This window comes from Schistocerca serialis, chromosome 3 (genome assembly GCF_023864345.2).
Source record: "Schistocerca serialis cubense isolate TAMUIC-IGC-003099 chromosome 3, iqSchSeri2.2, whole genome shotgun sequence".
In the NCBI taxonomy this organism is placed as follows: Eukaryota; Metazoa; Arthropoda; class Insecta; order Orthoptera; family Acrididae; genus Schistocerca; species Schistocerca serialis.
The window spans coordinates 104,019,857-104,047,396 of NC_064640.1; the positions used below are offsets into that span (position 1 = coordinate 104,019,857).

Consider the following 27,540-nt stretch of genomic DNA (forward strand, 5'->3'; position numbering starts at 1 on the left):
TCGATCACCTCTTGTTCGCATTAACGGGACTTTGAACAGTGAACGTTACATTTCAGACGTCTTACGACCCATGGCTCTACCCTTCATTCGATCCCTGCGAAACCCTACATTTCAGCAGGATAATGCACGACCGCATGTTGCAGGTCCTGTACGGGCCTTTCTGGATACAGAAAGTGTTTGAGTGCTGCCCTGGCCAGCACATTCTCCAGATCTATCACCAATTGAAAACGTCTGGTCAATGGTGGTCGAGCAACTGGCTCGTCGCAATACGCCAGTCACCACTCTTGATGAACTATGGTATCGTGTTGAAGCTGCATGGGCAGCTGTACCTGTACACGCCATCCAAGCTCTGTTTGACTCAATGCCCAGGCGTATCAAGGCCGTTATTGCAGCCAGAGGTGGTTGTTCTCGGTACTGATTTCTCAGGATCTATGCACCCAAATTGCGTGAAAATGTAATCACATGTCAGTTGTAGTATAATATATTTGTCCAATGAATATCCGTTTATCATCTGCATTTCTTCTTGGTGTAGCAATTTTAGTGGCCAGTAGTGTATCTTTCGATGCCAGTTTTGTTTTTTTATTTTAAAGCCTTTTAAAATAACGGAATGCCGAAACGCGTAAGGTGACTTTGGAAATAATAAAAAGTGTGGTCAAGTCATCTGAGAGTTATTAAAGTGCATCCATATGGCCGCTTCGTCTCATAGCACTTTCATGCGAATTGCAGCTGAAAGTTTAATTATGACCACTCTGCACTTCACAGAGGAAGTATTTCTTGTATACCTCTGCAATTCTTTCGGAGGTTTTATTTGGGTCCTTCGTTAGTTTTGCGAAGAGGGCTCACCAAACGGAAGACCGGGAGTTAAGTATAAGAGATATTGGGTTTACCGAAACGTTTCAACACATCTTCAACCAATTTCCTCTCCCAAAGAATGAGATCCGCCACGATATTTATCCCCCTACCAACTCAAACTCTTCCCCAGCTATTCCACTCCACATGAGGGCTCCTCTCTCTCTCTCTCTCTCTCTCTCTCTCTCTCTCTCTCTCTCTCTATCCATCCATCCCCATCCGTTTCCTCTTGTAACCACCAACCTACCCACACACCACATTACTCCTCACCCTCTGTCTTTCATACCGACTGTATTTCCCACTATCTACTTCAGGGCTCCTACCTATCATCTCCACAGTTTTCCTACTTAACAGACCCCTATCTTTTTATCTGTCCCTCTCAACCCTATTGAACATACTCTCTCCTCCGACAATACTTTCCACACAGTGCAGGTGCTTCATACTTTAAATGAAAGTGCAGTGCTTCAGCGTTCTTTTTTTTATCAAAAGGATTCACCTTCCTGCGATATGTTTTTAAAAAGTATATATTTTCGTTTTCTAACGGTCCGCCCTTGACTTTTAATTCAAAATAGAAAAACAGCCCGAAATTTTGTTTCTAATTCTCATTATAGATCTTTTTACTCGCTTGGCTGAAGAGCGGAATACTGTAATTCTGCCAGCCCATACACCGTCCATATGGGGCGGGGGGATGAAATACCAATAAAGGGGAAAAACCAAAACATAAGGCTGTCACAGCATCAATGCCGACGTGTCGTACAAGAAATGTTAAAGGTAGAAAGATGGAGTATATTTCCTCAGCAAGGGTGACAGGATACAAATTTCGGAATATCTCAGCAGTCAGCATCAAATATTCGGCGATGAGGACGAAGATGTGGAGAACAAATGGAAAAAATTCGAAGGCATCGTTCAATATGTCCTAGACAAGTATGTTCCGAGTAAGGAAAGATCAGAGTAAGGAAAGATCTGAGTAAGGAAAGATCCACCATGGTTTAATAGCCGTGTTAAAAATGCTCTACGTAAACAAAGAGCACTTCATCTCAGATTCAAGAGAAATAAAAACCTAGCTGACAAACAAAAGCTGAAAGAAGCGAAAATGGGCGTAAGGAAAGCAATGAGAGAAGCGTTCAATGATTCTGAAAGTAAGACGTTGTCAACCGACCTAAGTACAAACCATAACAGATTTTTGTCCTATGTAAAATCAGCAAGTGGTTCAAAATGATCTATTCATTCTCTCAGCGACCACACCGGCACCGAAGCGGAAGATAACAGGGAGAAGGCCGAAATACTGAATTCGGTCTTCCGAAGTTGTTTCACAGCGGAAGATCGTAACACTGTCGCTCCTTTCAATCGTCATACGAACATCGAAATAGCAGGTATTGAGATAACCGATCGCGGAATTGAAAAGCAGCTGCAATCGCTTAGTAGTGGAAAGGCTTCAGGACCAATGAGATACCTATGAGATTCTATAAAGATTATGCGAAAGAACTTGGCTCCCCTTCTAGCAGTAATTTATCCTCGATCACTTGAGCAACGAAAGGTATCTAAAGACTAGAAAAAAGCGCAGGTCATTCCCGTTTTTAAGGAAGGTCGTAAGACAGATCCACACAATTATAGACCTATATCGTTGACATCAATCTGTTGTAGAATTATGGAAAATGTTTTATGGTCAAGAATTATTACGTTCTTGGAAAATAGACATCTCTATAAAAATCAACAAGGATTCCGCAAACAGGTATCCTGCGAAACCCAGCTCGACAGCGCAATGGACAACGGAGCTCAGCTTGATGCCGTGTTCAAATGGCTCTGAGCACTATGGGACTTAACATCTGTGGTCATCAGTCCCCTAGAACTTAGAACTTCTTAAACGTAACTAATCTAAGGACATCACATACATCCATGCCCGAGGCAGGATTCGAACCTGCGACCGTAGCGGTCACGCGGTTCCGGATTGAAGCGCCTAGACCCGCACGGCCACTCCGGCCGGTTGACGCCGTGTTCCTTGATTTCAGTAAGGCATTTGACACCGTTCCACATTGCCGTTTAATGAAAAAAATGCGAGCTTACGGAGTATCGGAGCAGACCTGTGACTGGATTCAAGACTTTCTTGCAGATAAAACTCAACACGTCGCTCTTAACGGAATAAAATCGACAGATGTAAAGGTAATATCCGGAGTACCACAGGGAAGTGTGATAGGACCGTTGCTGTTTACAATATATATATAAATGATCTAATAGAAAGCGTCGGACGCTCTTTAAGGCTATTCGCAGATGATGCAGTTATCTATACCAAAGTAGCAACGCCAGAAGATAGTAAGAATTTGCAGAACGACCTGCAGAGAATTTATGAATGGTGCGGACTCTAGCAGTTGACCCTGAACGTAAATAAATGTAACATATTGCGCATACATAGGAAAAGAAATCCAGTACTGTACAGCTACACTATTAATGACAAACAGCTGGAGACAACGACTGCCGTAAAATATCGAGGCGTAACTATCCAGAGCGACCTTAAGTGGAATGACCATATAAAATAGGAAGTGGGAAAAGCAGACTCCAGACTCAGATTCATCGGATGACTCTTAAGGCAATGTAACTCTACCATGAAATAAATGGCTTATAAGACGCTTGTTCGCCTGATTCTTGAGTATTGTTCATCTATCTGGGATCCCTATCAGGTAGAACTGATAGAGGAGATAGAGAAGGCCCAATGAAGAGCAGCGCATTTCGCCTCGGCATCGTTTAGCTGACGAGAGAGCGTTACGGAGATGCCAAACAAACTCCACTGATAGACATTACAAGAGAGGCGTTGTGCATCACGGAGAGATTTACTGTTGAAGTTTCGTGACAGCACTTTTCAGGAGAAGTCGGACAACATATTACTTCCCCCCACATACATCTCGCGTATTGACCACGAGGAGGAAATTCGAGAAATTAGAGCCAATACAGAGGCTTACCGACAATCATTCTTCCCACGCACCGATCGCGAGTGGAACAAAGTTGGAGGGATCAGATAGTGGTACCGAAAGTACCCTCCGCCAACACCATTATGTGGCTTGCGGAATATGATGTAGATGTAGATGTACAGTAACTATTGCAATGTTTCCGCGAAAGAATACATTTAAGCTACGATAAGTAAATTAGAACTGTGTGTAGCGTTTGTGAAACGGCAACTATGATACATTTTCCAGTTTCTAGAACGTATTTGTCTCTACGAGAAAATGGAAAGCATTTCTTGCGTCATTTTGCACGAGAGATCAATACAGGTGTTCAGAAATGTCGAGCATGGTTTCAGGATACTACCTGCTGTTAACGAACAAGTTAAGGAGATTTAGCTTCGGCGTTCTCAAAAACCCTTAAAATTTATCTTGCACTTGTTCCGTTCCTGATGTAACTATGTCCTTTATTAATTAATATGCTTTTCATAAAGTAAATAATATTGATCCAGACATCATTTTTGCAATTTTTCCCGCGAGATCCAGACTAATCTTCAAGCAAGCCTTACCATTTCATCTCTCCCTCGCGTGCACATACCTCTCTCTAATACACAGGGTGGGTTTTATATCTTGAGACAACGATATAGCTCAAAGATTAAAAAACGGAAAAAAAGTGTTCAGTATTTTTAAAAATAGTGTCCCCCGATACCAATGTTGACCACCCTGCGGCGTGGTGAAACATTTTACTGTAGAATACGGGAAAAAACGTAACTTAACACTTTTCTCGTTGCGTGATAGTTGGCGCTGAAATCGACAAATAACACAATTGAGTCCCAAAACGATATCCCGAGAAAAATGGATTGGATCAAAACCATAAACACAGTCGTGTGTGGCAAACGACTCAGTGTTTGCAGTTTTTTCCGTGTAGCTGTTTTGAAATACTCATTCATTCACTATTTGACTTGAACTCATTGCGTGCACATTGCCCTTCATCTCTTAAATACGTTCCTTCATGACGTTACTGTGTTATTAGTTAGAATGCAAACTATTGTGATAGAAGAAAAAACTGAAATGGTTTACATTTATGGAGAAAGTGATAGGAATGTATATGTTGCTGTAACCCTTTATGCTCAACGTTTTCTAAACAGTGTGCGATTAAGCGCTTCTTTTTGTCAGGTTATTGACAGGACTCCACCGAAAGAACGTGAAGTTCATAATTTGGTGCTAATAATGCACGATAACATGATTCAGCGCATCACCAATGCGTGTCACAGGATGACATCGGAAACACGTCTCAGTTGTGTTGAATCGTTCCATGGACAGATAAATAAGTGCTTCGAAGTGGGCGGCGACATTTTTGAGCACTTCCTGTGAAATAATCCGAATCTACAATAAAAATGGGATGTTTCTAATTAACATTTCAATGCCCCCTGCCCTGTCTCACTCCTGGGAGTGTAGCAGGAGGTCGACATTGGTATCACCAGACAGCATTTTTAAAAATATTGACTATGTAATTTTCCGTTTTTTTAATCCCATGGGTAATTTTTGACATATTTCATTGTCTCAAGATAAAAAAAGCTCACCTTGTATAATATTGACACGAATATTTTAATTTTTGTTGTGTTTGTACACTAGATGTCATACTGAATAAAATTAACAAGTTCATTTCTGAGAACTAGAGAGCATCTTAAAATCTAAATAAATAAAAGTTAAGAGCCTTCGCTGTATTTTCTGTTTTCAGTCATTAATGTGAAGTTATTCTGCAAAGCTACGTCAAAATCGTTCGTTAACATTAAAGATGATGCTGAAACACTATAGAAAATCCCTAAATGCATAACACACTATTCTTGTCTCAGTTAACATTTAGAGCAGGGTCTTGCCAAATATGTGCCTGGACTCCGTTTCTAATGACGTCATCACAGCTGACGCGGCTCTCGTAAAGACGGACAGCCGGCTAATCAATTAAAAGCGAAATAATCTAATGGTATAAAGTGCTGCTACCGTATTTAGACACAAACACTCACGCAGCGGCACCATTTTCAGTACTTGTATGCAGCACAACCATCGCTTAAAACTGATGAATCGGGTCGTATTAATCTGACCTCGGCCAATGGACAGAAGTGTGTCACCAACTTAGAGAAGTCTTAAGGCGACAAGCATGTAGCCCGTTTTGTACAAGTCAGGCGATGTGTCACAATGGTTAAGATACTGGACCCAAAAAGAAACAATGTTCCGAAAAGGCTATGCACCCTACACGCAAAGGTAGGGAACACGGCACGCTGTCTGTCTTTGTGGCTTACCAAAGATGGCACCCTGTAAGTTGAGACATAGATTTGCAGAAGATGGATTCATATAAAATGAATGAAAACAAAAAAGATTTTTTAATAGCAAGAAAAGACACTGTAGTAACAAAACATATATTCCAGTAATTCAGGACGTTACACTGATAATCTTGTGTTAAACGTAAATTGACTACTGCTAGACTTGTTTTTAAATCAGCCTGGTGTTCTTCGATTGTTTTCTTGGGTGACAGTACGCAGCTCTTATTTCTCCACTCTCAAAGCAGTGATCTCGTCAGCCGTGAGCTTTCCCGCGACTAATCGCCTATTCCAACCACAGTGCGGATTGATATTTCTTACATACACGCTGCTTTTGCAATTCAAGTGACTGTAAGAAATGCCCTTTGATCAATTTAGTATTGAACCTCTCTGAAAGTGTTTAGAACTCTAATCCCTAACCAACTGAGCCAGTAACGAAACTTTTTTTCTGAAATCAGATTGGTTCTATTCAGGATTGAAATACATCATATTATTCCCCACTCTTTTGGTTACGAAACCCTATTTCCCAAAATAGTCTCCGTTCAAAGTGACGGCCTTACGCCTCCTTACAGGAAGGGCTTGTATGCCCGCATGGTATCACTCTACTGGTCGACATCGGAGCCGACGTCTTACTGCACCAATAACCTCCTTATCATCCACGTACTGCTTCCAGCGAAGTACATCCTTCATTTGGTCAAACAGATGGAAGTCAGAAGATGCGATATGTGGGTTAGAATCCAGTGGCGTGTGAGCCCCTCTCGGGTGCACAGGTTTGTATCAGGCTTAGCGTTCTCATGGGGAAGGACAACTTTGTTTGCAGTTTTTTGGTGTCGAACACGCTGAAGTAATTTCTTCAATTTCCTGAGGGTAACAATACACTTCAGAGTTGATAGTTGCACCATGATGAAGAACATCAAAAAGAATAACCCCTTCACAGTCCCAGAAGACCGTCGCCATGACTTCACCGGCTGTGGGTGCGGCTTTGAACTTTTTTTGGCGCCACTCCATAGATTGCTATTTTGTTTCCTGTTCGAACTGGTGAACCCATGTTTCTTCGCCTGTGATGAAGTTCGACAAAAAATTGCCACTATCAGCATTATAATGTTCAAGCAATTCTGCACCGATGGTCCTTTGTTGCTCGTTGTGGTTTTCTGTTAGGTGGGCACACACCTTTGGGTACCCCAACTGGTGGAAAAGTGAGTCAGCACTACAAACGGAGAAGTCCAGATGAGCAGTGAGGTGTTTGTGATCCTTCGATCACCTCGAATGAGAGTGTCCGCACGATCCACAACTGCAGGTATCACAACTGCGACTTCGAATGGTAAGTGGAAGATAAGACAGGTTTGAGCGACCTTGTTGCGATGATGGCAGACACGTCGCCCGACGACTCACCGCGCTTTTGTTCACTGCCTGGTCTCCGTAGACATTCTGCAAGCGCCTGAGAATATCTGGGATGTTCTCGTTTTCCGCCAAAAGAAACTCAATGACAGCTCTCTGCTTGGAACTCACTTCCGTTACAAACGCCATTTTGAAGGCTACATATTGCGCGCCACCTATCGGAGCTTCATGGAACTATAGAGGCTGCAGCGGAAAAATTCCTCAATGCCCCACAACCACAACAAACATCGCATTTTTTCAACTGAAACTGACCGAGAAAAAAATTTGTTACGTTACTTATTGAAAATGTCGAAAATAATTGATTGATGGAGATGCTTTGAACTCATAGTCTGAAACTTACACTACTGGCCATTAAAATTGCTACACCAAGAAGAAATGCAGATGATAAATGGGTATTCATTGGGCAAATATATTATACTAGAAGTGACATGTGATTACATTTTCACGCAATTTGGGAGCATAGATCCTGAGAAATCAGTACCCAGAAAACCAACTCTGGCCGTAATAACGGCCTTGATACGCCTACGCATTGAGTCAAACAGAGCTTGGATGGTGTGTACAGGTACAGTTGCCCATGTAGCTTCAACACGATAACACAGTTCATCAAGAGAAGTGACTGGCGTATTGTGACGAGCCGGTTGCTCGGCCAACATTGACCAGACGTTTTCAATTGGTGAGAGATCTGGAGAATGTGCTGGCCAGGGCAGCAGTCGAACATTTTCTTTATACAGAAAGGCCCGTACAGGACTGCAACATGCGGTCGTGCATTATCCTGCTGAAATGTAAAGTTTCGCAGGGATCGAACGAAGGGTAGAGCCACGGGTCGTAACACATCTGAAATGTAAAATCCACTGTTCAAAGTGCCGTCAATTCGAATAAGAGGTGACCGAGACGTGTAACCAATGGCACCCATACCATCACGCCAGGTGATACGCCAGTATGGCGATGACGAATACACGCTACTAATGTGCGTTCACCGCGATGTCACCAAACACAGATGCGACCATCATAATGCTGTAAACAGTACCTGGATTCATTCGAATCAATGACGTTTTGCCATTCGTGCACCCAGGTTCGTCGTTGAGTACACCATCGCAGGCGCTCATGCCTGTGATGCAGAGTCAAGGGTAATCGCAGCCATGGCCTCCGAGCTGATAGTCCATGCTGCTGCAAACGTCGTCGAACTATTCGTGCAGATGGTTGTTGTCTTGCAAACGTGCCTATCTGTTGACTCAGGGATCGAGACGTGGCTGCACGATCCGTTACAGCCATGCGGATAAGATGCCTGTCATCTCGACTGCTAGTGATACGAGGCCGTTGGGATCCAGCACGGCGTTCCGTATTACCCTCCTGAACCCACCGATTCCATATTCTGCTAACAGTCATTGGATCTCGACCAACGCGAGCAGCAGTGTCGTGATACGATAAACCGCAATCGCGATAGGCTACAATGCGACCTTTATCAAAGTCGGAAACGTGATGGTACGCATTTCTCCTCCTTACACGAGGCATCACAACAACGTTTCACCAGGCAACGCCGGTCAACTGCTGTTTGTGAATGAGAAATCGGTTGGCAACTTTCCTCATGTCAGTACGTTGCAGGTGTCGCCACCGGCGCCAAGCTTGTGTGAATGTTCTGGAAAGCTAATCATTTGCATATCACAGCATCTTCTTCCTGTCGGTTAAATTCCGCGTCAGTAGCACGTCATCTTCGTGGTGTTGCCATTTTAACGGCTAGTAGTGTAGTTACCAAGTCACAGATTTTACTAACTCAGCTTTTCTGTTGGATTTGTACAATCCCATTTACGAGTACCACACCCGGATCCACTGAAAAAAGATATTCCTGAGAAAAAGTTTCAAATCGACATCATCACTTTGCGCAATAATTCAAAGGTCTGCTGTGGCCCATGAAACTTTCCCGGCGTGTACAGTGTTCCCTGACATTTCGGGAGAATTGCCGGATATCAGTGACTTGTTAACACGATAGTTCAGCGTAGAGTCTTCCGGCCGTCTTCATTTGTACGTTGACGAAGGTATTAAGACTTCCTCTTCGTACGATGCACCGAAGTGTACTCGCGAGTGTTTGCGCAGGTATTATTGAGCGAGACGATGGAAACTGGAAACATGGGATCTTGTCACTGAGATATTTATTGTTGTGTGTGACCGATTTCTGTCTCAATTTCGCCAAACATCTCTATATACCCTGAATGTAGAACTCTGGTCTCTGAGCATACAACTTCAGCGGGCCTGCAGGTTCCTTCCGTCTGAATAGTACGCCATTTTGTAGTTAGAGTAAAAATGTTTCGATCAGTTTGTACGTGAGGAAGGATTGTTTACTCATTCCTGGTTATGTCATTGACTGCCACAGTATCTGACATAAGAAGCTGTCAGATCAGCAGAAGATTGCAGTACCTCATTAGCAGCCGCCAAAATAGCAAGAATAATTCATAAGCTAGAATTTTACAATCCTGCTTGTGGTATTGTTCTTGCGAGTGGAAACAGAAAATTTAGTGCTCCGGAAATATCTCATGTTCTTTGTGCGCAAAGTGACGAAATACATTACCTGTCATATTGTTCTCTATTGTCAAAACAGATCACATGTAGTACCAAAAAGTGGAGGTAATTTTCCTGAAAACCTGATACTGAATGTAGACTTCAAAAAAATACCCCGTTTCATTTGCAGTATGTGTCTGTGACTCTGAATGGCGACATAAATGCTAGCAGGCAGTGCATCACGTCAGATATCGATTACTTAAAAATGTCTTTCGCTTTAGACTGAGAAGCTGTTTCCCTTGGAAATTTTAATGTCAGTTTACACTTAACGAGTATTTGCTTAGTTTATCCGTAATTTTTATTATCAGTAGTGGCATGTCTGGGCAAGTGTTTACAGCACTCGATATTACGGAGTACACATACTTAAGGGTTTGGCTAATATAGTACCTAATTTGTTGATTTCTCCTGCATATAGCGGCATTTTTCAAAGACAACAGACGGTATGAGTGGAAGTTGTCCCATCCCCAGGGAATGAGCATAGGAAATCAGCTGCAGGAAATACGTATCGCCGTTCCAGGCAATGTGCTACTGGAGGTGGTTTGCCGTTGCCTTCTTCCGGCCTGGCCGGCCGCGGTGGTCTAGCGGTTCTAGGCGCTCAGTCCGGAACCGCGGGACAGCTACGGTCGCAGGTTCGAATCCTGCCTCGGGCATGGATGTGTGTGATGCCCTTAGGTTAGTTAGGTTTAATTAGTTCTAAGTTCTAGACGACTGATGGCCTCAGAAGTTAAGTCGCATAGTGCTCAGAGCCATTTGAACCATTTTCTTCCGGCCTGTTACAAAGTGTCAAATGTGTATCTGTATCGTGTGGATGACTGTGATGAGGGCTTGTTCAGTGTAATGTTGGGTTTGTGTTGATATCGATGAAGGGCAGGGTGAGGATAAAACCGAGTGCCCGCAGTAGCCCACTCCTCTCGAATAGCACCACAGGGGCCGCCGGGCTTAACGTGCCCATGCGACGCACGCATCATTATCAACAGTGTCACATGCCCTCACTTCACGAGTCATTTCAGAAAGATTTCGAATTTAGACGAGGACGCTGGCACAAATATTGGTGATTAGGAACTGTAAGCCATCACCTGACCTCCTTTTGCCGGCCAAATCTGGCAGTGAAAATTTTCCACTACCAAGATTCGAACCGGCTTACCTCAGAGCCGAGCGACGCCGTACATGCGCGGTTAGCAACTCGCCTACGGCTGGTCATGTATGGGTAAATCAATTTTCTGATCAGGCTGTCAGTGTCCGGATCACTCCAGAGTTTGAAACAGAACTTTCACAGTTTTTTAGCTAATTTTGAAACACTTTTTTCGTCTCCATAAATCTGAAACGTCCGACGTGATAGGCTCATGTGGACGCAGAATCGTAAAATATTGTCTTTTGCGTACTAGTTATACTTAGCGGCTACAACATAAGAGGATCTTTAGAGCTGCAGTTCGACACCCAGATAGTATAGAAATCACTGGAATTTACCGAATGAAGATGATCGACCTGGTAAGGGCAGCTTGCACTACGGAGGGCGCTCGGAGCGACGCAGTGTCGCCAACAGAAGCGCGTGCGCTCAATAACGCCTGCGCGACTGCTGGCCGGTGCACAACGCATCCGTCGGTGGGGCCTTAAATACAGGAACTCGCAATACTTTCGACGGTATAAACCTGAAGACGGCTAGAAGGCTTCGTAGCGTAATATTGCGGCAGCAAGTTACTGACAACCGGCAGTCCCCCGAAAATTAATTGAAAAACACTTTGAACAACAGATTGCTATACTAGAACCGGGTTAGATTTACTCTGACAGTTATGTGAGGGACTCTAGTTTAACAGTGAATCCTAACTTGATTTACCTTTTCACATACACGAAACATTATCAGTGTTAGTGTCACAATTGCAATAAATTCGAACTGTCAATCAGGAATCGAATTCGAAACCTTTCAGTTGTGATTCTTAGCGATGCAGCCACCAGATTACCACGTCGCCGTGGAAGTGTGCACAACGGATAAACAAGACGGAAGCTGTGGCTGCTTTATGTATTCTGGACAGAGTACCTGAGTGGGCGGCGCAGCAACAGCGGCGGCTGACGCAGCATCGTTGAGCGGCGAATGCTCCCTGGCGCTGCGCATCTCAGCACTGCGGGCCCAACTGAGTCCTTCCGAGAACACCGCCCCCCACCCCCCTCCCCCCATCGCAACCCCTTCCCCAGCCAGGCTACTTCTGTCGACCAAAGTCGCTGACGGTTAGCGTATTTTCAACGTTGTCTTCGAAATGTGGCAACACGTGTGCCAAGGACGCACCTGGGGTCACATCTGACCTTCGAGGTGCTGAGAGTTACAGAATCACGGAAAGGACTTTTTTTCAATTGTTTCGTCATGTTTCTGAAGCACTTCACGCTCTAACTGCAGTGAGACTGGTCTCGCGTTCCTTGAACGTTAGTTGTCTTCCAAGGAACCACTTGACTCTGTTACGCAATGTCCAGAAGAGTGGCTCTTTTCCTAATCTTCGGGCACTTCTTTTTATACAAGTATTCTTCCTGGCATTTTTACTGCTGTTTCAAAATCCGCTTGTGAAGGACATTCGCCGGCCGAAGTGGCAGTGCGGTTAAAGGCGCTGCAGTCTGGAACCGCAAGACCGCTACGGTCGCAGGTTCGAATCCTGCCTCGGGCATGGATGTTTGTGATGTCCTTAGGTTAGTTAGGTTTAACTAGTTCTAAGTTCTAGGGGACTAATGACCTCAGCAGTTGAGTCCCATAGTGCTCAGAGCCATTTGAACCATTTTTGAAGGACATTCACTTGGAGTGGATCTGTAATTTATTTCTTTAGCTGGCCGTTACCGCTTCACCTAAATTAGCTAAGACGGAGAATGGGGTGGTGGAAGTTTTTAAAGAGGAATAGAGTACATCTTGCATCTATGAATATCGAACTAGGTATCTGTTTGGTGTTTTTAAAATTTCAGGTTCTTTCCTGCTCCGTAATTAATTAAATAGCTGTAGAAAGTTTCTAATCCAAAAATGGCTTCTCTCTTTCTCTCTTTTTTTCTCTCTTTCCAGCCATTAATCGTTGCGTTGTGCCACCTGTTTCCGTCTGGTTTTTTTTTTTTAATTCCGTACCTTAATCGGTAAAAAAGGAACACTAATAAGATCACTTTTTCCTCTGTCTGTTAAAACTTCCTTTCTCAGGAAAGGGTACAGGTATGAAGCAGAAATTTATGTCGCATACTAAGGTCTGCTGTCTGTTGGCGGTGTAAAAAGTGGAAGTTTCCACGTTAATCCAATCAAAGGACACGGCCCATTTCTGTCACATATTTTGATGCTCGCTGACTCACTCATCAAAACCTACTGGGTATTTCCTGTTGACCTAGAATCATGACATTTTGCATGCAGCAAGGTTTCACAGTCCAAGTAAAGAAAAAATCCGAAAATTGTTAAATTTTAATAGTGACACTTTTTTGCCATTTGTTGTCCTCCCGCCGTCTTTCCATCTGTTAAGACCCCTTTTTCTCAGGAATTGGTAAAGGTATCAAGTTGAAATTTATGTCAAATACGAAGTCTACAGTCCCTTGGAGGTGCAACAAATTTAAACTCCGAAGTCAAGAATCAAAAGATAAGTCTATTTATGTCACATATTTTTATACTCCAACACTCGTACATCAAAACCAATGAACTACTTATATACGTAATTAAGTTTGTACAGCAGTCTCAGAGCGCGAGTCCTGATCGCACTTGTCCAGATTTTCACTTTCCAAAGCACTTATTAGCTGATCTGTTGCCTTGAATGCATCTGCTGGAATTCTTAAACTGACGGTTCAAAGACAGTTCTCGGTGGAGGCTGTTACAACACGATGAACATAGGAATACTTTGCAGATTGATCAATAGGCACATACAGTCTTCGTAGCACCAGCTTATCTATTGGCTTCGAGGATGGCATACAGGAACTCGGTAAAGCAAGATGCCACTCGTATATAAGGAACACCTAACACGCACGTATCGACTGTGACGGACTTGAGATATTGCTCGTTGATCAGCATGGATATCAGGCAGAAGTAAAGCTGTGAGTACCGAGCGTGAGTCGTGCTTCGATAGCTCAGTTGGTAGAGCACTTGCCCGCGAAAGGCAAAGGTCCCGAGTTCGAGTCTCGGTCGGGCACACAGTTTTAATCTGCCAGGAAGTTTTATATCAGCGCACACTCCGCTGCAGAGTGAAAATTTCATTCTGGAAGCATGGATATCGTTTTACGCCTATTCCATTCACTTAAGCGATCGCCTTACTAATTCCACATTTTTCTATAGGTATTCCTTCTCGAAGGAAACTTGCGACATATTACCCATATTTAACACTTCTACTACTAACAAAATGAAATACCCGTTGTTTTCGGACGCAGTTCAAACAGCTTAATACCAGCGCTAACTCTATTGTCCTCGTTTTTCGTTCACTGCAGAAATTTGTATCTGAGCTGAATCAATGTTAACTATGATTTCTTGTAAATCTCCTGACCAGTAAATTGATCAGAGGATTTGAAGAGATTATATTTCACATCCCTCTATATGCAGTGCGGCAGAACAAACGCACGGAACAACCGCATTACACTGTTGACCTTTATTGTTGCAGAATGGTACTTACCGTTCTATGCTCAACGATAACGACTACATTGAGCAAAATGATCTTCTTCATAATCGGCATAGATTTTGAAAGCATCGCAGCGCGAAATTCAACTTGGTTTTTCAGACATAGCAAAAACTAATCCAAAATTATATACCATTTTGGTTTGAAGGAACTGTGAAGACATGTGAGTGTTGAGGTATATATTATGTATGCTTACGAGTACACTAAAATACAGGGTGAGGTACTAACTATTGCCACCAAGAATAACTCCGAAAGTATGATAGGAGCTGAAAAGTTTGTGGGATAAAAGTTACATGGAACAACGGGGGTCATAATATGACGTTGGTTTCTAGTTGCTAGGTGGGGTCGCGTCAGAGATACGAAGGTAAACTTCGTTTTTTTTTTTATTGGGATTCTATAGTTCGCTACTTATTTTCTGATAGCGGCTATCAAGACGAATCCAATGGTGTGTAACAGTAAGGTCTTTGAAGATAAGAGAAAGTCAAAAAGGTGGCATGAACGTCCATTTACAGGTGTTCGATGTGATGACCATTGGTATCAATGCAGTGCTGAAATCTTCTTATCATGGATTGAGTGGTATTCCTTATCACATCGGCACTTATCGAAGCACATGCTCTGACAATTCAATCTCGCACATCTTCAGGTGTAGTTGGAACGTCTTCATAAACAACGTGCTTTACGAATCCTCACATGAAAAAATCCAGAGGCGTCAAGTTTGGCGAGCGAGCCGGTCACAACACATCTCCGCGTCAAGTCCAACGATTTGGGAATTGTCTCTACAACTCATTTCTGGCCATCAGCGAAAAATGTGCCGGGCACCCATCGTGTTGATACCACATTCTGATCCTTGTTCCTAAAGATATTTTTTCCAATAACAGACCTAATGTTTCTTGCAGGAATGTGGTGTACTTTCTACCATTAAGATTTCCTTCGATGAAATCTAGTAACCTCTACAAAGTGCATCTTCTTGTGGGATTTGATGCAATCATCTGTCAATTTGTAATCTCACTTGGAGAAAGCTGACGTTCAATAAGAAGGTCTGGATTAACGAGATAAACTGAATTATTATTTAATACATATGAGACAAGTAAAATTTAATCCAATGTAGAAGTCAAAAGAGTAGGACTAGTTTAACCGTAATAGTGAACCAGATTAGCCCAGGATGTGAGTTGAACGCGGGAATGTGGTACGCATATTGTTTAGAAAATTTGGAAAAACAAGAGACTCGAAACAAGAATGTGCAAAATCTGCTATTGCAAGTAGTGGCAGATGCTGTGTAGATAAATCGTTAAATTACTGCGGTCTTCTCCTTAAATTAGTTTGACTTCATGTGTCAAAAGTGTGTGCGTGTTTGTGCACTCATTCATACAGAAAGCCGATCAGATTTCATCAACCTTAAAATTCTTTGGACGCAGAAAAAAGGGAACTGCCACCATTTCGTCAAGGCCATGCAGAATGACCGGCTCGGAGCAAGGCCACGTTGTCAAACTTCAGCCACTTCTCGGGAGTCAGGGTCCAGGGCCGCTGTTTCCGGTGTTGCCGCCCACATTCGCAGCTACCTCCCTGTTGAGGGAAAGGGGGGAGGGCGGAGAGAATTCGCTTCCCGCCACCCGATAGCTAGAGACTAAGTCCCCTTTGCGTCTTTGCCTACATGGATTTACTCGGTAAACAGATGTCAGTCACCAAGCACCTAGTTGCATGGACTTACTCTTTTAACAAAGGATTACCAAGACAAGACCCCAGAGCGGGGTCTGTGTAGGACACTGTGAAGAGGTTTCGAATTTAGAGCAGGGTACTGGTGCAGCGACTGGTGATCAGAAAATTTACATCTCCCTGTCGACTGAACTCTGACGGTGAACTGAGTTCCCCCGTCAGGATTCGAATCCACTACCTTCGAGATGAAAGCCACCATATTAGCCAGCGTGTGCGACCTAGGCTACAAATCAAACTGATTTCGAACATCTTAATCGCTGCGATACTTCAGTCACTGCACTTCTAAGAGTGCATGGTACTTATCACGCCACAACTTCCCTCTCGGTCAGGGAACAGAAAAAAAAGAAGTTATTTCTTGCCTTTTATGAAGAGTAAACTTAAAGAGTTCCTTTCATTCTATGAAACCTGTTGCGACTAAATTTCATCATGTATACAGAACATTCTAACCCTACCGACTGACAATGGTATTGTAGTTCGCTGTTGCACTACGCTGTTGTAATACACGAGCTAGTACTAAAGGCAGGTCGTGGGCTCCGAGTTAAAAACATAACTGAGTGTGTCAGACTGGTTTATTCTGGGCCACGGGTTCGAAAAGAGCCACAGTCAGCCCCCTCCACCGAGAGAAGGTGCTTGTTATACTAATTAGCGTCCCAAATTCTCGCGTCTATGTTCTATATTCTTTTTTCCTAGAATGAGTAACGAGATATATTCATGATATTTTATCTGTCCATACCCCCATATAGTTTAAATACAGCATTTTATCATTCAGTGTCCTTGGAAAGACGGCGTTTCATGACAACCAACAGCTAACCGAAACACATTGTATGAAATAATAATGTTCTTTAAGACAATATACGAAATTAACTTCGAAATTTTCGAGAAATACAGATGACGACTAAAGACTGATATTGTTTGAGTGACGATTTCTATGCACGATTCATGACGAGAGGCATACCGAATAGATTTGTGCTACAATGATATAAAAACTGAAGCGATTCGAAGGCTGCAAGAACGAGCACACACAGCAAATTTAAGTGTTGGGAAAGATTAGGACTATGCTCATTCGTGATCGATCAGTCCTAACTGAGGAAGGTCAAGAGACGCGAGAATCGTTCCACTTCACTGCAGCGATACAAGGTGAACATAGTTATCTTATTATGTGACTCTCGAAATTTTCCCGGAGAAATGAATTTTCAGTCAACATTCAGGCATGTAGCTGGAAGTTAGTTCGTCTTCTTATTTCACTAACCAAGAATTTAGTGACCGATCGCCTTGATAAAACTTGAAACATTTTCTACCGAAATACCGGGTAATCAAAAAGTCAGTATAAATTTGAAAAGTGAATAAATCACGGAATAATGTAGATAGAGAGGTACAAACTGACACACATGCTTGGAATGACATGGGGTTTTGTTAGAACCAAAAAAAACAAAAGTTCAAAAAATGTCCGACAGATGGCGCTTCATCTGATCAGAATAGCAATAATTAGCATAACAAAGTAAGACAAAGCAAAGATGATGTTCTTTACAGGAAATGCTCAATATGTCCACCATCATTCCTCAGCAATAGCTGTAGTCGAGGAATAATGTTGTGAACAGCACTGTAAAGCATGTCTGGAGTTATGGTGAGGCATCGGCGTCAGATGTTGTCTTTCAGCATCCCTAGAGATGTCGGTCGATCACGATACACTTGCGACTTCAGGTAACCCCAAAGCCAATAATCGCACGGACTGAGGTCTGGGGACCTGGGAGGCCAAGCATGACGAAAGTGGCGGCTGAGCACACAATCATCACCAAACGGCGCGCTTAAGAGATCTTTCACACGTCTAGCAATACTTTGTTTTTTTTTTTTTTTGTGGTTCTAATAAAACCCCATGTCATTCCAAGCATGTGTGTCAATTTTTACCTTTCTATCTACATTATTCCGTTGTTTATTAAGTTTTCAAATTTATACTGACTTTTTGATCACCCGGTATTTGAAGAAGAATTAATTTTGAACTGATAGCGTCCAAAAAAATAGACTAAGTTTCTTTTATCATTCTGAAGTCTACACTGTTAAGCTAAAAATTTTTAAGGTTGATGAAATTTTATCGGGCTTCCGTCCGGTTGGCTGTGTTGAAGTTTCGCTACGTTTTGGCGAATGTCACTCTCATCAGCTTCTGGCGAAGTGGAGATTGCAGCGACCGTCTCTCGCCACCTCTTCCCCAAGGCGCGGGGTTTGTCGACCTGTGTTAGCGCACGCGGACCTCTCGGTGCCTTCAGTTTTGCCCGTCACGCGAAGCGTGAAGTGCTGTGTGCGTTCAAGGCGTGTAGGTGCTAGTGCATGGGAGCACTCGTCCCTGATGACGAGATTGTCTTGGAGCCTTATCTCAATTGATTCTTTAATGATGCTCTCTCAAAAGCCACTAGCTCGTCACAGCAATTTTGTTTTCTCAAATTCGAACGTATATCCCTCGTTGAGACTGTGTTCTGCCACCGCTGCTTCATCTTTATGCCCCAGACTTACGCGTCTAATATGTTCGATACAACGTTGCGAGATGTACTGGCGGCAGCGCTCGCGTAAGTTGCTATACATATCCGTTATTTGCAGTTTGTCTTTTACCAAGCGAAGCATATTTTTCGTCTTTCGTGATAGTTGAAATATGATCTTGATATTGTTCTCTCCGACAATTTTCGCAATTTTGGCTGAGGGAGGCCCAATACAGGGGATAAAAGCGAGTTTCTCTTCCTCTCTCTCTACCTCTTCTTTGCGGATGCCTGTATCATTCGTTTTCTTCAGAGGACGTGTAATCTGCGGAAGCTGCCAGCTACGTTCGGCATGGAGACCTGCACTAGTAGCTACACACATAGAACACGCTCAGCAGTTGACGCTTCGCATGTCTGAACAAGGCTGAACGCATCGAGAGTCGAACGGCGCTCCGCGCCCTACATCACAGGTGGCCGAACTCGGCGCCTGAGATGGTGGAAAAATTGCTGACAGAAATATTGGACGTGTTGCGCCGTTTACAAGTTAATTAGCATTGAAGTTAGCCAATCACGCCGTTGCGCGCATAAATTCAAGTAGTCCACAAGAGACGGTGTCACTAAATGTGTTATTCGTCAGGTTTCCTAGAACTAAACAAGAGAGCGATACAAAAATTGGATATGGAAAGGTAAAAAGGATCCAACCGAAGCCGAAGGCTAGCAGTCTCGTACGCCATCCTCAACGCTATGCGAACAACTGACATATTTATATCTGGTGGGCCACTTAAATAAGCGCGTGAAATGGCCTGATCCTGGCTAACTTCAATGTTAATTAACTCGTAAACGGCGCAACGTATCGAATTTTTTTCTTAACAATTATTCCTCAGCACAACCTACCATGCAACAATCTTACAAGGTTTTCAGACTATTTCTGACCTCTCTACATACAGAGTGAGTCAGTTACTATTGCCACCAAGAATAACTTCGAAAGTATGATACGAGCTGAAAAGTTAGGGAGAAAAGTTGCATGGGGCAACGGGGGCCATAATATGATGTACGGTTTTTGTTTTTAGGTGGGGTCACTTCAGAGATATGAAGGTAAACTTGTTTTTTCTTTGGTTTTGTTTTTTTAAATGGGATGCTATAGTTTGATACTTATTTTCTGATAGCGGCTATCGAGATGAATCCAATGATGTATAACAGTAAGGTCTTGGAAGGTCAACAAAGGTAAAAAAGTTGGCATGAACGTCCATTTACAGAAGGTGTTTGCAGTGATGACCATTGTTATAAATGCAGTGCTCCAATCTCATTATCACGGATTGCGTAGTATTCCTTATCACATCGGCACTTATCGAAGCACATGCTCTAACAATTCTCTATCGCATATCTTCAAGTGGAGTTGGAACGTCTTTACAAACAATGTCTTTTACGAATCCCCATAAACAAAAATCCAGAGGCGTCAAGTCTGGCGAACGAGCAGGCCACGACACATCTCCTCCGTATCCAACCCAACGATTTGGGAATTGCCTCTGCAACTCATTTCTAGCCATCAGCGAAAAATGTGCCGGACACCCAACGTGTTGATACCACATTCTGTTCCTTGTTCCTAAAGGTTGTTGTTGTTTGGTCTTCAGTCCAGAGACTGGTTTGATGCAGCTCTCCATGCTACTCTATCCTGTGCAAGCTTCTTCATCTCCCAGTTCCAACTGCAACCTACATCCTTCTGAATCTGCTTAGTGTATTCATCTCTTGGCCTCCCTCTACGATTTTTACCCTCCACGCTGCCCTCCAATGCTAAATTTGTGATCCCCTGATGCCTCAGAATATGCCCTACCAACCGATCCCTTCTTCTAGTCAAGCTGTGCCACAGATTTCTCTTCCCTCCAATTCTATTCAACACCTCCTCATTAGTTATGTGATCTACCCATCTAATCTTCAGCATTCTTCTGTAGCACCACATTTCGAAAGCTTCTATTCTCTTCTTGTCCAAACTATTTATCGTCCACGTTTCACTCTCATACATAGCTACACTCCATACAAACACTTTCAGAAATCTATACTCGATGTTAACAAATTTCTCTCCTTCAGAAACGCTTTCCTTACCATTGCCAGTCTACATTTTATATCCTCTCTACTTCGACCATCATCAGTTATTTTGCTCTCCAAATAGCAAAACTCCTTTACTACTTTAAGTGTCTCATTTCATAATCTAATTCCCTCAGCATCACCTGATTTAATTCGACTACATTCCATTATCCTCTTTTTGCTTTTGTTGATGTTCATCTTACATTCTCCTTTCAAGACCATGTCTATTCCGTTCAGCTGCTCTTCCAGGTCCTTACAATGTCATCGGCGAACCTCAAAGCTTTTATTTCTTCTCCGTGGATTTTAATTCCTACTCCAAATTTTTCTTTTGTTTCCTTTACTGCTTGCTCAACATACAGATTGAATAACATCGGAGATAGGCTACAACCCTGTCTCACTCTCTTCCCAACCACTGCTTCCCTTTCATGCCCCTCGATTCTTATAACTGCCATCTGGTTTCTGTACAAATTGTAAATAGCCTTTCGCTCCCTGTATTTTACCCCTGCCACCTTCAGAATTTGAAAGAGAGTATTCCAGTCAACATTGTCAAAAGCTTTCTCTAAGTCTACAAATGCTAGAAACGTTAAGTTTGCGTTTCCTTAATCTATTTTCTAAGATAAGTCGTAGGGTCTGTATTGCCTCACGTGTTCCAGCATTTCTACGGAATCCAAACTGGTCTTCCCAGAAGTCGGCTTCTACCAGTTTTTCTATTCGTCTGTAAAGAATTAGCGTTAGTATTTTGCAGCCATGACTTATTAAACTGATAGTTCGGTAATTTTCACAACTGTCAACACCTGCTTTCTTTGGGATTGGAATTATTATATTCTTCTTGAAGTCTGAGGGTATTTCGCCTGTCTCATTCATCTTGCTCACCAGATGGTAGAGTTTTGTCAGGACTGGCTCTCCCAAAGCTATGAGTAGTTCTAATGGAATGTTGTCTACTCCTGGAGCCTTGTTTCGACTTAGGTCTTTCAGTGTTCTGTCAAACTCTTCACGCAGTATCATATCTCCCACTTCATATTCATCTACCTCCTCTTCCATTTCCATAATATTGTCCTCAAGAACGTCGCCCTTGTAGAGAACCTCTGTATACTCCTTCCACCTTTCTGCCTTTCCTTCTTTGCTTAGAACTGGGTTTCCATCTGAGCTCTTGATAGTCATGCAAGTGGTTCTCTTTTCTCCAAAGGTCTCTTTAATTTTTCTGTAGGCAGTATCTATCTTTCCCCTAGTGATATATGCCTGTACATCCTTACATTTTTCCTCTAGCCATCCCTGCTTAGCCATTTTGCACTTCCTGTCGATCTCATTTTTGAGACGTTTGTATTCCGTTTTGTCTGCTTCATTTATTCCTAAAGGTATTTCTTCCAATAACAGACCTAATGTTTCTTGCAGGAATGTGGTGTACTTCCTACCATTAAGATTTCCTTCGATGAAACAGGGGCCTATAATTCTGTCTCCCAGAATCCCACACCATACACTCACCGACCAAGGATTTTGGTATGCAACTTGCCGCAGCCAACATGGATTTTCAGTTGTCCAATATTGCATATTATGCAAATTAACATTTCCATGGTTCGTGAATGTAGCCTTGTCAGTAAATTAAATCAAATTAATAAATGTGTCATCCCACTGAATCTGAAGTTGAGCCCATCGGCAGAATTCAATGCGACGCATACAATCCATACCAGTTAAGTCTTGCTGGAGTCAGATATGGTAATGCTGATATTTATGGCGATGCAGAACAGGAACAACACAACTCTGGCTCATGCCAGATTCCCTTGCGATTTGACACGAAGTAACACACGGATCTCGAACCACAGTGGAAAGAGTACCAATTTCCGCTTCAGTCCGGAAACGGGCTGCTGCTACAGTCGCAGGTTCGAATCCTGCCTCGGGCATGGATGTGTGTGATGTCCTTAGGTTAGTTAGGTTTAAGTAGTTCCAAGTCTAGGGGACTGATAACCTCAGATGTTAAGTCCCATAAGTGCTTAGAGCCATTTGAACCATTTGAGCCAATTTCCGTTTCCTCGTTAGTAACTTTCCTTTGCCGGATATGTTTCCAATGCGTTAAAGATCTAGTTGTTCTCAGTTTATCATACACATATTTAAATGTACGACGTGTAAGGTGAGAACATTGAGGATATCTTTCAGCGTATAAGTCTCTAGCTCTCACCGAATTTCGTTTTCATTCTCCGTAAATGAAAAGCACATCGAATTGTTTTTCGAGGGAATACATCATTCACATTCGCTTGATTCGACGATACTAGTCTTACCTTTCCTATTAGTGTTGTATTGCGAAACCGTCGAATGGTGTTTACATGTCAATGTCACGTTAGATGGATACGCCGTATCTGGCGAATATTTACTATTTGCAAGATATACGAGAGAGAATTGTCAGAGCATGTGCTACGATAAGTGCTGAAGTGATGAGGAATACCACTCAATCCATGATAAGAAGATTGCAGCACTGCACTGATATCAATGGTCATCACATCGAACACTTTCTGTAAATGGACGTTCATGCCACCTTTTTGACCTTCGTTGACCTTCAAAGACCTTACTCTTACACATCATTGGATTCATCTCGATAGCCGCTATCAGGAAATAAGCACCAAACTATAGCACCGTATTAAAAAAAAACAAAGTTGACCTTTATATATCTGACGCTACCCCAACTAGCAACAAACGACCAACGTTATATTATGGCCCCCGTTGTCCCATGCAACTTTTGTTCTATAAAGTTTTCAACTACTGTCATACTTTCGGAGTTATTCTAGGTGGCAATAGTTAGTGACTCACCCTGTATAGTACGCCCGCGCATCATCGACACTTCGCTAGAAGCTGACGAGAATGACATCGAAACGTCGCGGTAATTCAGCACAACCACTCGGATGGAAACCAAAGAACATTTCATCAGCAGCACACGCCGAGAAGGTCTACGTTCATGTTTTTGGGGTTGCTGACCGCGAGAGTGAATGCTGTCTGGTGACGTTGCGGGGCATGGTACTTCAGGGAAACTACATATAAGAGGAGCAGAGACGAGTGGGCAGTATTTCCAGGGACGCTATTGGGGAAATTCCGTGACATAGAGGTTTTGATAAAGGGTAGACTGTTATTGATCGGCATTTGGGAACGAGCATCACAGAAACGGCAAAGCTGGTAGGCTGTTCTCCTGCTGCTGTGATGAGCATCTATGAAATGTGGCTGAAGGGCTGTAACACAACGAGGAGGCGACAAGGTGTTGGACGTGTACGCCTCCTCGCAGAATGTAGAGGTTGGATGCTTGCCCGCTCCCTGAAGGAGAATAAGTGGCGATGTGTGACATAACTGATGGTAGAGGAGAGTGCTGGTGCAGGTACAAGTGTTTCAGAGCACAGTTAATTTCATATTGTTGAACGCTTGGCTTTGCAGCAGATAACGCATGTGTGTGCCCACGTTGACCCCAACGACATCGTCAATTACGACTGCAGTGGACTCAGGTTCCAGATTGGACGGTGGATCAATGTAAAGATGTCGCCTGCTTGGAGGAATCACGTTTCTTGCTACACCAGGTCGATGTGTCCAGATACGCCATAATCCAAACGACGGTTGCTCAAAACATGCACTGTGTCGCAGACGCAACCGGTTGGTCCATTATTATGTTATGGGGGACATTCACATGGGCTTCCTCAAGACCCGAGGTAGTAGTCGATGACATCATGTCAGCTTTGGATTATACGAACATTATTGCGTACCACCTGCATTCCCATCATGTTCATGTCTTCCCCAACGGCGATGGCATCTTCCATCTGGAGAACTGGCCATTTCACAAGGACCGAATCGTGCAAGAGTGGCTTGAGGAGCGTGATAGCGGACATTCGTTGATATCTTAGCAACTAAATTCGCCTGATCGAAACTCGGTGCGACACATATAGAAAGCTGTTGGGAGCCAGCAGCGCATCCTCAAACCACCGGTCTGTAATTTACGGGAATTCTGTGACCTGTGAGTAGGCATCTGGTGCCACGTACCTCTGGAAACCTACCAAGGACTTGTCGAGTCCACGGCACGCAAAATACCCTTTGTATTACATTCCAAAGTTGGATAAACTTGCTAGTAAACAGGTGATCATAATGTTTTGGCTCGTGAGTGTGTGCGGGAATGCAAGGAGTCTCTAACGCCTAACACAAGAGACTCTGCAATATCGATATCTTTGAATGATACTCCAGTAATACTGCAGCATATTTCCTGGCGTTTGTTGAGTTGCGAGCAGAAAAATAGAAAAAATGTAGACTTTTGTTTCTTATTAAAAAATGGGAATTTGTTTCGCCACGAATGACAACTGTGAAGTTTGAATAATTTCAGGTAAGCGTAGTCAGGTCTTACTGCTGTCATTGCCTAGAAGTCCACGGCTTATAATCGCCATTTGTCAGCTGCAAAGGGTCAGTGACTGAAGTGTTCAAGTTGAAAACATCGTGTGTCCCATTACCCTATCTTTCGTTGTTATGTATCCAGGAGACAGTTCTAGCAAGATAAGGTTCATAGACGTAGGGGATCAGGCTTTCAAGACATTTACGTCGCGTGGCTGCCAAGTTCCCTGACCTGTAGCAAATGGGACATTTGTGGAGCGGCGTGAGGTGCCTATTTCCTCCACTACACGTAAGCGTGAATATGTGAGAGCGGCAGGAAAGTGATTATTTGATTTCGCGCCATTATGCCAAATTACATTAATCGCAGGATTTGAAGTTACATTCCTGTGCGATGCTGACAGGTACTGAATCGTCATGAATCTAGAAAAAACGGATAAATATCTGAAGGGAAAGGAATTTTTTCCCGGTATAGCGAACAGTAGGTAAGTCGACATTTCAAGTAAATGTACGACTACGTGCAGGACAAGTAGTTTTCGTCTGCATTATTAAAGTGATTCGAAGTGAGAGTTCGAATAGCGAATGACAGACTCAGGTTCATGTGAAGAATTCTAAGAAGGTAGAGCCAACCGGCGAAGTTGACCCTTTATGAGGTACTTTTTTTTGTACTTATTCTTATATGCTGTTTCTGCGTTTGCGATCTACAGAAAATCTTTCCCAAGAGAACTGCTAATAATCACGCTGCTGTGTGTTCAGATCACATAACCTTAAACACATACAATCACAAGATGATTGAGAATGGCTTCAAAAAAGCTAGTGTTGCGTTTATTTAGCTAGAGAGCCTCATCCAACTGCTTAGTGATACCAAGTAGGAAACGTTGTCAAGTGGGCGATATACCTCTCAAGAAACACGACACATGAAATTGCATAAAGTTTTCTGTATAGACTCTCAAAGGAGTGACGTCTTGAGCGCATCTTTCGCTTAGGGACTACATGAAGTCGGATTTTGTGTATATGAATGAAGCGTTCAAAGAGTTTATTCATCTTTTCCATTACACGATAGGACAAGAGTAACACTGATTGAGCTGCGTAGCATGAGTTTGATTGTAGAGATCCGTAGCTCGATGTAGGCTACATGATTGCTAGCGTGTCTGTTGGTACAGAACACGACTAATTTCTTTTATTCACATGTATCGTAACGTTAACAAAACTTCTTTCGAATCCAGTTGCCATTTCTTGATACGAAAATTTTTGGATTACTATTACACCTAACCACGAGAAGTGGCTGTAGGCGATGATTTGCGCTTACCGTTTGCTGACATGTATGAGACACGGAAATAGAACTTAACCGTGGCTTCTTCGCGAACTGTTCTGTGGGCATACGAAGCTTCAGAAAATATACACTGGTCAAAACATTTAGAAGCGTATTCGAGACATCTTCATCATGAGGAGGATTTGCTCACAACTCGGAAGACACAGTGTTATTGTATCAGGAGGAAGAAGGTCGTGCCTCTCCATTAGACATGTCAGCTACGAAGGTAAGTCAAAAAGTAAAGGTAAATTCTTAGAAAGAAACTTTTCATTGGGAAAAGAGCATTGCAAATAACATCATTTTCGAGACAATACACCTCAACTTCTATGCACTTAGTCAATATCTTGCAAAGCATCGTATTTCCGTCCTGGCATCGTGCCCAACCACTTTTGCAAGGCCTCCACCAATCTCGTCATTCGACAAAAACTTGGATTAATGAAGGTACGCCTTCATCGGACCAAAAACATGAGTATCACTCAGACGTCGGTGAGAACTGTACACAGAGTTCCCCAGCAGCTCTAATCTAACTTTGAATTTACTGGATTGTGAGGGCCGACAGTATCTTCAAGTCAAGAAAAATACTCCCCCCGCCTCTTCGTTTTCATCTTTCGTTTCAGACCCGTCAGTAGCTCACAGTAGCTGCCATTGTTCACTTGCACATTTTGCCGTCGGCTCACGGACCGTGCTGTCGAACATCAACGTTGAGCGTGCCGAGTTAAATATGCTGCTGAAGGCAGCTTAACACGCTGCTGAACGCTCAGATACGATGCGACTTGGATCTACGGTACGTGTGCCCCAACGTGGTATACGCGATCGCTTCGCTCTCCAGCGCCAGTTGTCAGCTGTTTCTGGTTCGTAAATCACACTGTTTACGAAATGGGCTCGTGAAAAATTCCTACCTTAGCTCTATTAAAACGCACATTTCCTCCACCGTCCATATGCTAATCACGTTGTTCTGGCCGTAGT

General features: G+C 43.1%; 1 protein-coding gene and 1 non-coding gene across 8 annotated transcripts in view; one reads left to right on the forward strand and one right to left on the reverse strand.

Annotated features, from left to right (window-relative positions):
* LOC126469776 (organic cation transporter protein) overlaps positions 1–27,540 on the reverse strand; it is a 298,044-nt gene that overhangs the window by 89,614 nt on the left and 180,890 nt on the right. The window lies entirely within an intron of this gene.
* Positions 14,108–14,182, forward strand: Trnas-cga (transfer RNA serine (anticodon CGA)). Its single transcript has one exon. It is a non-coding gene; the product is annotated as a tRNA-Ser (tRNA).